The sequence below is a fragment of the Leucoraja erinacea genome, chromosome 30 (genome assembly GCF_028641065.1).
Source record: "Leucoraja erinacea ecotype New England chromosome 30, Leri_hhj_1, whole genome shotgun sequence".
In the NCBI taxonomy this organism is placed as follows: Eukaryota; Metazoa; Chordata; class Chondrichthyes; order Rajiformes; family Rajidae; genus Leucoraja; species Leucoraja erinaceus.
The window spans coordinates 16,766,711-16,782,374 of record NC_073406.1 but is presented as its reverse complement, the minus strand read 5'-3'; the positions used below and the strand labels follow the sequence as shown (position 1 = coordinate 16,782,374).

Here is a 15,664-nt window from a genome sequence, read left to right as displayed (position 1 = left end):
TTTCTTGTATGTGAATACTGGGCCAATAGACTTATTCATTCACCACACATTTCCTAATATCTGATGTTAATATTATGTTTTGTGTTTGCAGACCGTGGATTTTTGGATAAATTAGCTGGCTTCAAAAGGAAAAGTGAATTTCTGAAATTCAATAAACATGTAAATGAGCCGCACAGGCAGCATAGCTGCATTTCAGAAGAGTTCCCTGCGGGCACGGTTCAGCAGGGAGGATATTACTCATTGCGATGCACTCAGTGAGGCAGCTTCAAATGGACTGTACACATCAGCATGAAACTATTTTTCTTGCAATTATATTACTTCAATTTTAATTAGTGCGGTACTTTGATTATTGTTGTTACATTCACCAATTTGATTGCCAAATTGCCTTGGCACAGACCATAGAACCCTTCCCTTCGGAACAGGAAGTTATAAGCTGCATAGCACAGAAATAGTTCAAGAAGGAACTGCAGATGCTGGAAAATCGAAGGTACACCAAAATGCTGGAAAATCTCAGCGGGTGCAGCAGCATCTATGGAGCGAAGGAAATAGGCAACGAAGAAGGGTTTCGGCCCGAAATGTTGCCTATTTACTTCGCTCCATAGATGCTGCTGCACCCGCTGACTTTCTCCAGCATTTTTGTGTACCTAGCACAGAAATAGTTTTGGTTTAGTTTAGTTTATTATCACGTGTACTGAGGTACAGTGAAAAGCCTTTTTGTTGCGTGCTAACCAGTCCGCAGAAAGACTATAGAATTAAAGGGCTCTACATTGGTGAGAGCAAGTGTAGGCTTGGCGATCGCTTCGCCCAACACCTCCGCTCGGTTCGCAATAACCAACCTGATATCCCTGTGGCTCAGCACTTCCAACTCCCCCTCCCATTCTGAATCCAACCTTTCTGTCCTGAGCCTCCTCCATGGCCAGAGTGAGGCCCACTATGAATTGGAGGAGTAGCACCTCATCTTTTGCTTGGCTAGTTTACACCCCAGCGGTGTGAACATCGACTTCTCCAATTTTAGGTAGTCCCTACTTTCTCCTTCTTTCCCCTCCCATTCCCAACTCTCCAACAGCCCACTGTCTCCGCCTCTTTTCCTTTCTTCTTCCCGCCCCCCCCAACCCCCACAGTGTAAAGAAGGGACTCGATCTGAAACGTCGCCTATTTCCTTCGCTCCATAGATGCTGCCTCACCCGTTGAGTTTCTCCAGCATTTTTGTCTACCATAGAATTAAAGGATGTTGTTTTAGGAAGATGCCTGCATTTGGTCCATAGCGCGCGCGCGTGCTGAAGTTCTCCTTTAAAACTTCTCAGGTCCTCAGCTTGAACAAATCAACTGCCTTGCGGTAGAAAGCCGATTCCCCACCATTTTATTCCTCTAGCTGTCCAGAAATGGACCACTGAGTGAGAGCAACAGGCTGCGAGTGTTTTGTGGATGTTGTGTACAGCAATCAGCGACGGTCAAAAATTGAATTGTTTCCTTCGATAAGAAAGCAGTGTTGGAGAGAGAAGCGTATGCGTGTTGAGAGGAGGTCATGATATTGGAGCGTTTAGATAATGGCAGTGGAACAGTCCATAGTCAGAGTGACAACAGAGGAGAGCTAGAGCTCTGATGTGGATGACTCACTGGTCTCACATAGGACTAGTCCTCTTACCTCAGTGATTTTTAAAAACTTTTACCTCTTCCACAAGTTCCCAGTGATCACGCTCCTAATCTACACTAATCCTACCCCAACCCACCTTATTGTCCCCACACTCCTGCCAGATTCTACCACTCGGATGCACTCAATAGTCAATTTAAAGTTCATAAGTGATGGCTGATCTATCTTTGCTCCTAACTCCATTTTCTTGCCTTCTCCCCATAACCCCTGACACCCGTACAGAATACATCATCAAATTACTGACGTACATTTTTTGGAGGATTTAAGAGGAAACCAGAGCACTCAGAGGAAGCCCAGTAGCCCACATAGTCACGGGGAGAACATGCAAACTCCACAAAAACAGCACCAGAGTTTGGGATTGAATCTGGGCTGTTGCAGTTTTACTAGGTGCTCCACATTGCTGAAGTCTCAAATTCACCATCAAAACCCTCGGGACAAAGAAATTCTTCCTTGTTGCAGCTTTCCAGGCACATAAGAATTTCATTGGTACTGGTTAGTTTTCAATACATTTGACAAATATAACAAATAGAATGGTAAATGGTATGTGCAGCTTTAAAGTACTTTGTTGAGGCCACTCCAGTCAGGCAAGAGGAACAGAAGTGTGAAAACGCATTCCTCCAGATTCAAGATAGTTTCTTCCAAGCTGTTATCAGGCAACTGAACCATCCTACCACAACTAGAGAGCAGCCCTGAGCTACTATCTACCTCATTGTAGGCCCTCGGACTATCTTTAATCAGACTTAACCTTGCACTAAACGATGTTCCCTTTATCATGCACTTGTACACTGTGGATGACTCGATTGTAATCATATTTAGTCTTTCTGCTGACTGACTATCTTGCAACAAAAGGCTTTTCACTGTACCTTGATTCACGTACCTTAGTAAACTAAACATTTGGAGTATTGCATGCAGTTCTGGTCACCCCATTACAGGAAGCATTTGGAGAGAGTGCGGGAGATGTTTACCAGAATAGATTTCTAGATATTAAAAGAAACAAGGGGGATGGGGTTACAATGACAGAGTGACACTAAGGTAAAAGACTAGCCCTCAATTGTTTCATACAAAGAATAATTGTGGTATCTGATCTTCAAAACTATTTCAGCCTGAAGAAGGGTCCTGACGCAAAACACTGCCCGCTCATTTCCCTCCAGAGACCCGTTCAATTTCTCCAGCACTATCTATGTTTTTAACACATAATTGGTAACTGCAATATATGAGCTAGTCAGATTATTAAATGGTGCTGCCAAGTTGCATCTTCAGCATCCAAAGTGTGGCAGGGAAGCAGGCTGACAAATCCAAAATGAAGTATGGAAAATGTTAAACGTTTGGAAAATAACAGGCAGGATATTGATTTTGGATGATCAGCCACGATCGTATTGAATGGCAGTGCTGGCTCGAAGGGCTCCTCCTCCTCCTATTTTCCAAGATACCCAGAATGTGGTTTAAATTATGCAGGTGAAATGAATGGGTCTCAAGTGTTCATGTTTTTTTACTCCCTCCTCTTCCACAGGCCGTCTGAGAGAGCTGCAGTTGACCTGCCAAACACACACTGCCCTTGGGATTGGACATCAGGGACTTTGAACCACAACACAGACTGAATTACCACAGGAAGGTCACCTCCCATCTGATCCGTTCCTCTGTCTGCCTTCTCCCTCAGACCCATCCACTCGTTTACCCAGAGCGCCATCGCTGGCTGGCTTTTCAGATTAAAATGCTTCAGAACAATCAATCTTTATAGAGACAGGTCTTCAACCCAACTTGATCACGGGCGGCACGGTGGTGCAGCGGTAGAGTTGCTGCTTTACTGCGTCAGAGACCCAGATTCAATGCTAACTATGGATGCTGTCTGTGCAGTGTTTGTACGTTCTCACTGTGACTGCGTGGGCTCTCTCTTGTTTCCTCTCGCACTCCAAAGAAGTTCGGGTTTGTAGGTTCGGTACAATTGTAAACTGTCCCTAAAGTGTGTAGGATAGTGCTAGTGTATGGGGTGATCGCTGGTCGTCGGGGACTCCGTAAGCCAAAGGGCTCTGTTTCCAGGCTGCATCTCTAAATCATGCCAATCAAGATTCCGCATCTAAGCTTGTCTCCATTAACCCAAATACATCTAAAGCTTGTCTATCGATGTAGCTGTCCAAATGTCTTTTAAATGCATTTAGTTTCCCTGCCCAAGAGGCCTATCTGCACAGATTAAGATCGGTAAATGGTACCAGTGGAAACCGAGAGGCATCAACAAGATCATGCAGTGGAAACCAAGTAGGCGACCTTTCAGTTTGGGACTCTTATCAGACTCGTGTTTTACTCAAGATTGTCGCATCTGCAGTTCCTTGTGTTTGCATCCATACACTTCCCTCTTTCACACACACAATACTCAGTCCCATTCTACACTGAACAGTCTGAAAAAAAAAGGGTCCCGACATGTCCATCCCTCCACAGACGCTGCCCACCCAGCTGAATTCCTCCAGCACTTTGTGTTTTCTCATGATTCCAGCATCTGCATTTGCTTGCAAAATTCACTCAACCACTGAACTGGCTTATCCTGCAGTCCCACTGCGACTCCAGCAGGTGGCAGGTGTTGCTCAGTGATAGGACAGCGTGTGGGCTTGTACGACCCAGTGGCTCATTCACACTGCCAGTCTTCTTACTGTGCATCTCACAAGGCAGAGGAAAACATTGCCCGAAAGAGCAGCAAGTCCGAGGACTGGGAAAATCTTAAAATAGAGGATGACTGAGCCACTGTTCATGGAAGGGAAGCTAGAAAGCTCAGTCCACCTGGACATCCCTGATAAACCGGTTGCCAAACATTTCAATTACTCTTCCCATTCAAACTGACCTCTCTGTCCTGGGCCTGCCTCCTCCATTGTCAGAGTGAGGCCGAACACAAATTAGAGGAACAACACCTCATATTTTGCTTGGGCAGCTTACAGCCCAGTGGTACGAATATTGATCCCTCTAACTTCAAGAAACCCTTGCATCCCCCCCTCTCTCCATCACTCCCCCACCCCAAGTCTTACTAGCTTTATAGTCGTCTTGTTGAGTCTCTTTGTCTAGCTAACAATGGCCAGTTTCTTTTATCATCATTACCTTTTTGCATATCGTTCATTCATTTCTTCTATATCTCTCATTTCCCCCGACTGTCTGAAGAACAGTCTTGACCCAAGACGTCACCTATTACTTTTCTCCAGAGATGCTGTCTGGCCCACTGAGATACTACAGCTTTTTGCATCTCTCATCTGGAATACTCCAATGTATACTCTTGCATTACAGAGCAATGTGTTCCCAGAAAATTGATCGTAACCCCATTTTCCCTAAGGCGCGCCCTTGTAAAAACGTGCTGCTTCTAATCACATTGTGGTTTTAGCTTATTTTCCCCCCTCCACCACATCCTCTGTCAACATGTTCCAAGCCTCCACCACTCTCCGAGCAAAATAAAAAGTACCCAACACATCTCCTTTAAACTTTGCACCCTCTGCACCTAAAGGGCATTTAAAAGCTATGCCCTCTAGTCTTTGACAATCCCACCCTGGGAAAAAGGTACCACCCGTCTACCCTATCGATGCCTCTATATCAGGTCTCCCCTCAGCCTTGGTGTTCCAAAGTAAAATAACCCAAGTTTGTCTAACTGTCCCTTATAGTTAATAACCTCTAATCCACAAACATTAAATGCCCATCTTTATTGAACATGCAGGGAATGCCCAGAAATGCCAGAGTAGCAACAGTCTGGTGTGTGTGTGTGTGTGTGTGTGTGTGTGTGTGTGTGTGTGTGTGTGTGTGTGTGTGTGTGTGTGTGAAGAACATTAGGACGGGAGAAATTACATTCCCAGTTCCAGCGGGCATTAAGGAAGATGGTGATGAAGATAATGCATCAACGCCCAATATTCCATGTATTGTAGAACAAATCCAGAGATTGGGAGATAGTAGGAGAGAAAGCTGGAAACCATTGATCAGTTGTCCTGATGACTTCCCAATTGCTTGCTCTATCCGCAAGCTGATTGTCAGGGTGTTGTGTCTAAATCAACTCCTTACAATCATTGTGTAGGAAGGAACTGCAGATGCTGGTTTAAACTGAAGATAGATACAAAATGCTGGAGTAACTCAGCGGGACAGGCAGCATCTCTGGAGAGAAGGAATGGGTGACGTTTCGGGTTGAGACCCTTCATCAGTGATTTGTCTGAAGAAGGGTCTCGAGCCAAAACGTTGGCCATTCCTTCTCTCCAGAGGTGCAGCCTAACCCGCTGAGTTACTCCAGCAATTACGTCTATCCTTACAATCATTTACTGTTTAAAAAATACTCCATGTTTCCATCTTCCACCACCGTCAGGGTTTGGTCCGTTCACTTACACGTCTACATCCCCTTGAAGCTCCTCGGCACCTGCCCCACACCCACACTTCCACCTGGCTTTGTATCATCAACACCTCTGGATTATTGTTTAAGAAGGAACTGCAGATACTGGAAAATCGAAGGTAGACAAAAATGCTGGAGAAACTCAGCGGGCGAGGCAGCATCTATGGAGCGAAGGAAATAGGCAACGTTTCGGGCTGAAACCCTTTGGGTTTCGGCCCGAAACGTTGCCCATTTCCTTCGCTCCATAGAAGCTGTCTCACCCGCTGAGTTTCTCCAGCATTTTTGTCTACCTCTGGATTATTGTCCGTGATCCCATCACTGGTGTAAGCTTAGCAGGGCCCCGGCATGAGTCTTTGACCAATTCTCATTCCATTCAGTGTATTATTCCATTTTGTCCATTCTAATTTTATTTAATACTATCTTATTGAAAGTCTTTTGAAAGTTCAAATTCATTGTTTGGGCTAGTTCACCCAAAATACTCCTGGTAGTGATATCCTCAGAAAACATTGATTTGTCAAATGTGATTTATTTTTTTCCCCCATTCATAAATTCTGCCCAATCCAATTTTGTATTCCAGCATTATAGAGTTATACAGCATGAAAACAGGCCCTTTCACCCAGCACAATGTCGACCAAGAGCCATCAAAGCTATTCCCATTTCCTTGTAATGTGACCCACATCGCACTAAACCTTTGCTAGTCTCTTACCTGTCTAACTATATTCTGTTTTTGGAGAAAAGGGATAGGTGACATTTTGGGTTGAGACACTTCATTCCACACCGAAAGTAGACACAAAATCTGGATGAAGTGTCTCGACCCGAAACGTCACCCTTTTCTTCTCTCCAGAGATGCTGCCTGACCCGCTGAGTTACTCCAGCATTTTGTGTCTACCTTTGGCATAAACCAGCATCTGCAGTTCCTTCTTACATATTCAGTTTTTCTATTTGCTTTGTAATTGATTCTGGAATGAGTCATCCTGGCAGGCTGCCCCGTTTTGTAAGAGCAATCAACGGCAAGAGTACAGAGGCTTTTCTCCAATATTGTCAGCCTGTGATTTATTGAAAGATTGATTGATTGATCGAAAGATACAGAATGGAAACGAGCCCCAGCGAGTCCACGCCGATCATCGATCACCCATTCACACAAGGTCCTTAATATCCCATGCTCTCATGCCCTTCCTATACACCAGGCCAATTAACCTACAAACCCGCCAGTCTTTGGGTTTGGTGGTGGGGGGGGGGGGGGGGGGGGGGGGGGGAAAACCCGAGCGCCTGGAGGAAACCCACAGATTCAGATTCAATTTTAATTGTCATTGTCAGTGTACAGTACAGAGACAACGAAACGCGGCCGAACTTACAAATTCCGCACAGAGTGCACCCGTAGTCAGGATCGAACCCGGATCTCTGGAGCTGTAAGCACCGTAAAGCAGCCACTCTTCCGCTACGCCACCTGCCGCCCAAACGATTGCTGAGAATATTTAAGTGAATGATAGATTTTTAAATATTAAAAGTAATCCAGGGATATGGGGATAGAACAGGAGAGTGAGGCCAGATAGCCTAATCTCATAGAGTGGTTAGCACGCACTTGCGGACAAATGGCCTACTCCTACTTTTGTTCATCTACTAACTCATACGCTTATAGAGCACTTCTAGTCAGGCTGAACTGCTCTGGGATTTTTCCTAATTGCTTTCTGGGATGTGAACTTCACAGCCAGAGCCAGGATTTGTTGCCCAACTTTTTGTTGAGACTCGGTAATAAGCTTTGAACTACATAGATTTGGGAGCATTGGTTGGCATTTTGCAATATTATTGTTGGTTTGGTTTTATGTGTAGTTATGTATACACATATATATATACACATACATATATATATATACACACACATATATATATATACACACACATACATATATATAGATATATATACACACACATATATATATACATACATATATATTTATAAACACAAATGTATGTTTATCCATATACACATACATGTCTGAAGAAGGGTCGCGACTAAAAAAACGTCCCCCATTCCTTCTCCCCAGAGAAACCCCCCCCCCCCCCCCGCACCACCTATCTCCATAGCTGTACCAATTTTTCTCCACCATTTCTTTATCCAATTTCCTCTTCAAGGCCACAATAGAAACTGCGTCCACCTCATCTGTGGGCATTTCATCTGCGATACCAGCCATGCACTGTGTATGAAAGGTTTCTCCTAATGTCGCTATGAATTCTCTTCCCATTTATTTTGTACCTGTTCCCTCTAGTCTTCAACCTTCCATCAATTAGAACAGACTCCCACCGAGAGAGTTAGAAATAGCGCTTAGGGATAACGGAATCAAGGCATATGGGGACAAAGCCACCCCCCATCAGTCTGAGGAAGGGTTTCAGCCCGAAACGTTGCCTATTTCCTTCGCTCCATAAATGTTGCTGCACCCGCTGAGTTTCTCTGGCATTTCTGTGTACCTTTGATTTTCCAGCATCTGCAGTTCCTTCTTAAACACATCCAACATCTCATATCCCTCCTTGCAACTGTAGACCTTTGTCGCAGGAAGCATTCCAGTAAATCCCTTCTGGAGACTACAGATACTGAAACCTTGAGCAAAAAAAAAACAGCTGGAAGAACTCAAAAGCGTTTGATTGTTGCCTAAATTTCCCCTGGACTCTCTCCAATGCCATCACATCCTTCCTCTAATGCGGTGACCTGAAGTGAACATGAAGCTGTAGTTGTGGCTGGACCAGTATTTTATAAAGGTTCAGCACAAACTCTTTTAAACTCTATTAGTATTGGTTTATTATTGTGAAGTGTACTGAGAAAAAGTGGGGGAAAAAAACTGTGTGCTATCCAGTGAAATCATACATACATGAATACAGTCAAACTACACACAAGTACAAAGAAAAAAACGCCAGAGTGCAGAATAATGCTATTACAGAGTTGTAGCATTAATAGAGAAGGCGCAGATTAAAAATAAGCACAAGGGCTGCACAGTGTAGCGGTCGAGTTGCTGCCTTGCAGCGCCAGAGACCCAGGTTCAGTCCTGACTGCGGGTGCTGTCTGTATGGAGTTTGTACGGTCTCCTTGTGACTTCATGGATTTCCTCCGCGTGCTCCAGTTTCCTCCCACACTTCAAAGACGTACAGGTTTGTAGGTTAATTTATCTTCAGTAAAAAAAATGAAAATTATCCCTAGTATGTAGGATAGTGCTAGTATACAAGATTATTGCTGGTTGACACATGGTGGTGAGCCGATGGCGCTGTATCTCTAAAGACTAAAGTCTTCAGTCTGCAATGAGATAAATTGGGAGATCAGGATTACACCCTAGCTTATGGGAGGACCAGTCGGTAAACAGATAGTAGCTGGGGAATCAACCCAAATCTGGTGGTTTATGCCTTCAAGATATTGTGGCTTATTTAGTTCAGAAATGTGGGTTCTTTATTAACCACTTTCTCAAAAGCTCTGCCACTCTCTCCGATTTCTCCACCCACATCTTGGAACTATATCCAGAATACAGAAGAGCGGATTAGTGATAAACGGGGTTCCAAAAACAAAAATGTTGAGTCATTATAACATTGGTGCTCTCTTGGATCATGTACTGCCAAGGTACATTTTGTGCAGGTTAACTGTTGAACACTTTCCATTCTAGTTTAGTTTAGATTGGCGATACAGTGCACAGCAGGTCCTTCGGCACACCGAGTCCGCCCCGACCAGCAATCCCCCCACATTAATGCCACCTACACACGCTAGGGACAATTTACAATTATACCAAGACAATTAATCTACAACCCTGCACACCTTTGGAGTGTGGGAGGAAACTGGAGATCCCAGAAAAAACCCACGCAGGTCATGGTGAGAACGTACAAACTCCGTACTGATAACCCCCATAGTCAGGATCGAACCCAGGTCTCCTCCCTACAAGGCAGCAACACTACTGCTACGCCCCCATGCCACCCATGTCAATGAAGGCCTATGATCCAACGCTGGGGCGCACATACACGATAGCTACGGGTGGGAATAGCTCTAAGATTGGGAAGTTGTTTCCTCGGGCACAGAGCGTCCGTGGAAACGTGGCACAGGGACCAACGTTAGAAGCAATGGTGGGATCCAGAACGTTGACCCTGGTCTCGCAAACATGAATGGAATGAACTGTGAGCCTGGCAGTAAACCCTGCTGCTGTCGTATACTTCACAGCTCAGGGTGGTCTGTGCCGAGGAACAAGAGAAGCTTTTGTTGATGCAAGTGAAGCCACATTGCAGGACTAAACACAAAGGCAAAGCAAAGCAAAATGGGGGATTAGGAACAACGCCAATAGAACATCAAGTTCCAGTTTATTGTCATTTGCACAAGAACGGTGAGGCACAGGTTCACTGAGCAGCATCACAGTTGCAGATCCAGACAAACACACGAGAAAATAAATTATACATAGGAACATGGAGAGTAGGTGCAGGAGTAGGCCATTCGGCCCTTCGAGCTAGCACCGCCATTCAATATGATCATGGCTGATCATCCAGAATCAGTACCCCGATCCTGCTTTACCCCCCCCATACCCCTTGATGCCATTAAATTACATGCAAAATTCTAAAAGAGACACCACAAAACAAAAGCAAGTCATTTGAAAAACAAGGGGGCAGGAGGAAGGGGAGGGGGATTAACCTAATATTGAGGTAGATGAGCAAAATAAGGAAGGAGGATCACATTTTAAATAATTTATGCCACGTTTCAGCATTAAAATGTAATAGCCGGAACATCAATATAAATGTCGCAGAATTCTCCAATGTGGGAAGGTGTAGGTGTGAGCAACAGTTCGGGAAGATACCATCAGTACAAAGCACAGAGAGTCAGAGTTATGCAGTGTGGAAACAGGCCCTTTGGCCCATCTAGTCCAAGCCGACCCTGATGCCCCTTCCAAGCTAGTCCAATTTGCTAGTGTTTGGCCCATTTCACCAAATGTTTCCTATCCATGAATATGTCCGAATGTCCTTTAAATGTTGTCAGTGAACCTGCCTCATCTCCCTCCTCTGGCAGCTTGTTCCATAAACCCACCACCCCCTGCGTGACTCCTTCTATTGGGTGCTGGTGTGGGCAGGTGCCCGAGGAAACAAAGAACCAGAGGATATAGGTTTAAGATGAGAGTGGAAGGATTTAATAGGAATCTGAGGGGGCACTTTTGTTCCACACAGAGGGTATATGGAATGAGCTGCCAGAGGAGAGAGTCGAGGCAGAAACTATGAACAACATTTAAAAGACATTTGGGCAGGTACATGGATAGGAAAGTTTTAGAGGGATATGGCAGAAACACAAACAGGTGGGACCTAGATTGGGCACCTTAATCTGCATGGGCAAGCTGGGCCGGAGGACACACACATTGTGGGCCGAATGGTCTGTTTCTGTGCTGCAACATTAACCCTCTCGACATCTCCACAAACGTTCCCTCATTCAAACCAACCAGCGCTTCAAGTGGTGCGGTGATTTAAGTCAGCAAAGAGTTAATATTCCCTAAACTATATACTTAATATTTTTTTCCCCGGACATTCAAGAGCCAGTTTTCTCCTGAAATGGGCACCAAGTCAAGGTAATAAGCTGGCCGCAGAATTTTTCAAACCATTCAGAGCATAAATAGCACTTCATTGCTCCCATTTCGTGTGGCATTGAAAGAAACACTCTCCACAATTTAAAAAAATCACAACCCGGACTCCAAGATGCTTGCAACACCACCATCCTAAAGGTTGTTTCCCGCTTGCTTATGTTCTGCTTTTTCCACATGAAGATATTTCAGGAGATCGATTGAAAACCTCATCTCATTTTCTCATTTCTGTCACTCTCATTACCTTCGACTAGAAACGATTAATTCCAGGTCTTTCTGGTCAGGATATTCAATCATCAGTGAACAAATAAACTTCTCAAAAACATAGAACTTCAAAGAATTTTTCACTTTCCTCTCTCGGTTAAAGCATAACACCCTCTACAGTAATTTGCTGCTTAAGCTTGCCTTCAGTTACAAGGTTTCAGTTCAATTCTGATCTCCAATGCTGTTAGTGCAGAGTTTGCATGTTCTTCCTGTGGCCTTGTTTCCTCTGCATGTTTCGGTCTCCTCCCACATCCCATAGATATAGGGGTTAACTGGCCACTGTAACTTGGCCTGAGTGAATAGGTAGGCGATAGAATCGGGGGCTGGGGGAGGGGGGGGGTGCAGGAAGGAACAGTTGAGAGAATGCAGGGGCTTACAGCCCCTGTCCCACTTATGAGACCTAAACAGCAACCTCTGGTGACCTTGCCCACCACCCAAAAAAAAAATATCAAGGTCGAGGTGACCTGCAACCTCCTACCACCTACCACGCACATGTTGAAAATCTTCCTCGACTATGAAGAAAACCGGCTTCGACTAGAACTGCGACTAAAAAAATGATCGATTTTTAAATCTGCAACCTATATTTAGTCGAGGTCGGTTTTAATCATGATGAATAAATAGCAGCAACCTAGATGAAGCCTCGACCATGTGGAAACCATTTTCGACCATTAGGGAGAGTGACCAAAACCTCCAGTGACCTCATGGAAGCCTTGGGTGGTGGGCAAGGTCACCAGAGGTTGCTGTTTAGGTCACCTAAGCGGGACAGGGGCTTAAGGGACTCAGTGGGAATTGATGGTTGGACTTGGATTTGAAGGACCCGTTTCAGGCTGCATAACTCCATGAAATTCCAAGGAGTCATAGAGGGCGGGAACAGGCCCTTCGGCCCCATTCATCTATTCCGACCAGAATGCTCCATCTAATATTGTACCATTTGCCCATGGTCTGCATCCCTCTGAATCTTTCATAGCCACCTACCTGTCCAAACGTATTTTAAATGTTCTTTTGTACCCATTTGGCAGCTCGTTCTATATTCAATCACCTACTGTTTGAAAGAAAAATGGCCCTTCAGATTCCTATTAAATCTTTCCCCTCTCAACTTAAACCTATACCCTTCACTTCTTGATTCCCCTACCCTGGGGGGGGGGGGGGGGGGGAATCTGTGTTCACTCTGTCTATTTCCCTCATGATTGTATACACCTTTATAAAATCAGTCCTCAGCCTCCTGTGCTCCAAGGAATAAAGCCCTAGCTGCCCAACCTCTCCCCACTGCTCAGGCCCTCAAGTCCCGGCACATCCTCTGCACTCTTTCCAGCTAGAGAGGCATATTCCCCAGATCAGTATCGCCAAAACTGAACATGATACCCCAAGGGCGGCCTCGCCAACGTCTGCTGCAACTGTAACAACTTCCTAACTTCTATATTTAAATCGCCGAGGGTCTGTTTCCAAGCTGTACAACTCAATGAACGAAATCGGGCCAACTCCAGGATTTACACAGTCTCTTATAGATATATTTCATAGTTTAACACCGGAGACCTGAATACTTATTTTATCCACGGGACAAAACGCCGATGTCCTAAGCCTGTCTGGGATCAAGTACTACAGACCATTCTTTCCACTTTAACGGCAGCAACGGCGTTGCTGAGATTTGCGCCGCCAAGCCACACCAATGAACAACTTTCATTCATCAAACTGGAAATCAAACACTCTCTACCTTAAGTATTTCTTCCTCCTGGCTCGGTGAAGCATGGTGAGGAGGATGACCAGGGCTCGGAGCTTCACGGTCTTGCCAGGCATGTCCGTGTCGGTCGGTCTGGATCACCCACCTGAGCCGGGGAAGGGCTTTGTACAGCGCCGGCCCTGACCACAGCAGCTGTGTGGGACAGGGGAGTGGACGGACCGGCTGCTGGGTTTACTCACACTCCAAACACCACGCAGTCTGTGCAAGCATCTACAGGCTTATACAGCTGCAAACTTCCACAGGAAGACAGTCATCATCAGGACGGTGGGTGGGTCAGTGGGTGGGTGTATTAAAGGCCATACTCTCCTATACATACCTCCCACCCCAGACGAGAATCACTGCTCGAATGAAAGTGCAAGCATTCAAATCATGCCACCAATTCCATTTCGCGAATGCAGACTGATTTCAATAAATGGAGGGGGTGGAGCATTGACGGGGAACCACCGCTAGCTCAATTTGTGACGAGAACTGAGTGCACGCAGGGTTTTGTATAATCACAGTGGCAGACTGCTGGGTCACACATACTGTCACTCTCACACTCACACTCGCTCACACACACTCACTCACACTCACTCACATTGTATATACATTGCCCTCCAAGTTTGGGACAAAGAGCCATCATTTATTTATTTGCCCTTGTACTCCACAATTTGAGATTTGTAATAGAAAATAAATCACATGTGGTTAAAGTGCACACTCTCAGATTTGAATAAAGAACATTGTTATACATTTTGGCTTCACCATGTATAAATGACAGCAGTGTTTATACATAGTCTCTCTCTCCCCCTCCCCCCCCACCATTTCAGGGCACCATAATTTTGAGACACATGCCTTTTCAGGTGTGTTTAATTGCCTCCTTAATGCAGGTATAAGAGCGCTCTCAGCACCTTTCCTCCAGTCTTTCCATCACATTTGGAAACTTTTATTGCTGTTTATCAACATGAGGACCAAAGTTGTGCCAATGAAAGTCAAAGAAGCCATTATGAGACTGCGAAACAAGAATAAAACTGTTAGAGACATCAGCCAAACCTTATGCTTATTAAAATCAACTGCTTGGAACATCATTAAGAAGAAAGAAAACACTGGTGAGCTTACTAATCACAAAGGGACTGGCAGGCCAAGGAAGACCTCCACAGCTGATGACAGAAGAATTCTCTCTATAATAAAGAAAAATCCCCAATCATCTGTCTGACAGATCAGAAACACCCTTCAGGAGTCAGGTGTGGATTTGTCAATAACCACTGTCCGCAGAAGGCTTCATGAACAGAAATACAGAGGCTACACTGCAAGATGCAAACCACTAGTTAGCTGCAAAAATAGGATGGCCAGGTTACAGTTTGCCAAGAAGTACTTAAAAGAGCAACCACAGTTCTGGAAAAAGATCTTGTGGACACATGAGACAAAGATTAACTTATATCAGAGTGATGACAAGAGCAAAGTATGGAGGAGAGAAGGAACTGCCCAAGATGCAAAGCATACCACCTCATCTATGAAACATGGTGGTGGGGGTGTTATGGACTAGGCATGTATGGCTGCTGAATGTACTGGCTCACTTATCTTCATTGATGATACAACTGCTGATGGTAGTAGCATAATGAATTCTGAAGTGTATAGACACATCCTATCTGCTCAAATGTATAGACACATCCTATGCCTCAAAACTCATTGGCCGGTGGTTCATTCTACTGCAGGACAATGATCACAAACCTACTGCTAAAGCAAAAAAGGTGTTTTTCAAAGCTAAAAAATGTTCAATTCTTGAGTGGACAAGTCAATCACCCAATCTGAGCCCAATTGAGCATGCATTTTATATACTGAAGAGAAAACTGAAGGGGACTAGCTCCAAAAACAAGCATAAGCTAAAGATGGCAGCAATACAGGCCTGACAGAGCATCACCAGAGAAGACACCAAGCAACTGGTGACGACCATGAATCGCAGACTTCAAGCAGTCATTGCATGCAAAGGATATGCACCAAAATACTAAACATAACTACTTTCATTTACATGACATTGCAGTGTCCCAAACATTATGGTGCCCTGAAATGGGGAGACTATGTATAAACACTGCTGTAATTTCCACATGGTG

General features: G+C 44.8%; 1 protein-coding gene and 1 long non-coding RNA gene across 2 annotated transcripts in view; both read right to left on the bottom strand.

The window, feature by feature from the left end:
• LOC129711699 (rap1 GTPase-activating protein 1-like) overlaps positions 1 to 15,664 on the bottom strand; it is a 280,412-nt gene that overhangs the window by 127,875 nt on the left and 136,873 nt on the right.
• On the bottom strand, positions 8,777 to 14,128 carry LOC129711702 (uncharacterized). The gene is made up of 2 exons (XR_008725905.1): positions 13,551 to 14,128; positions 8,777 to 9,152 (listed from the first exon to the last, which is right to left on the bottom strand). It is a non-coding gene; the product is annotated as an uncharacterized LOC129711702 (long non-coding RNA).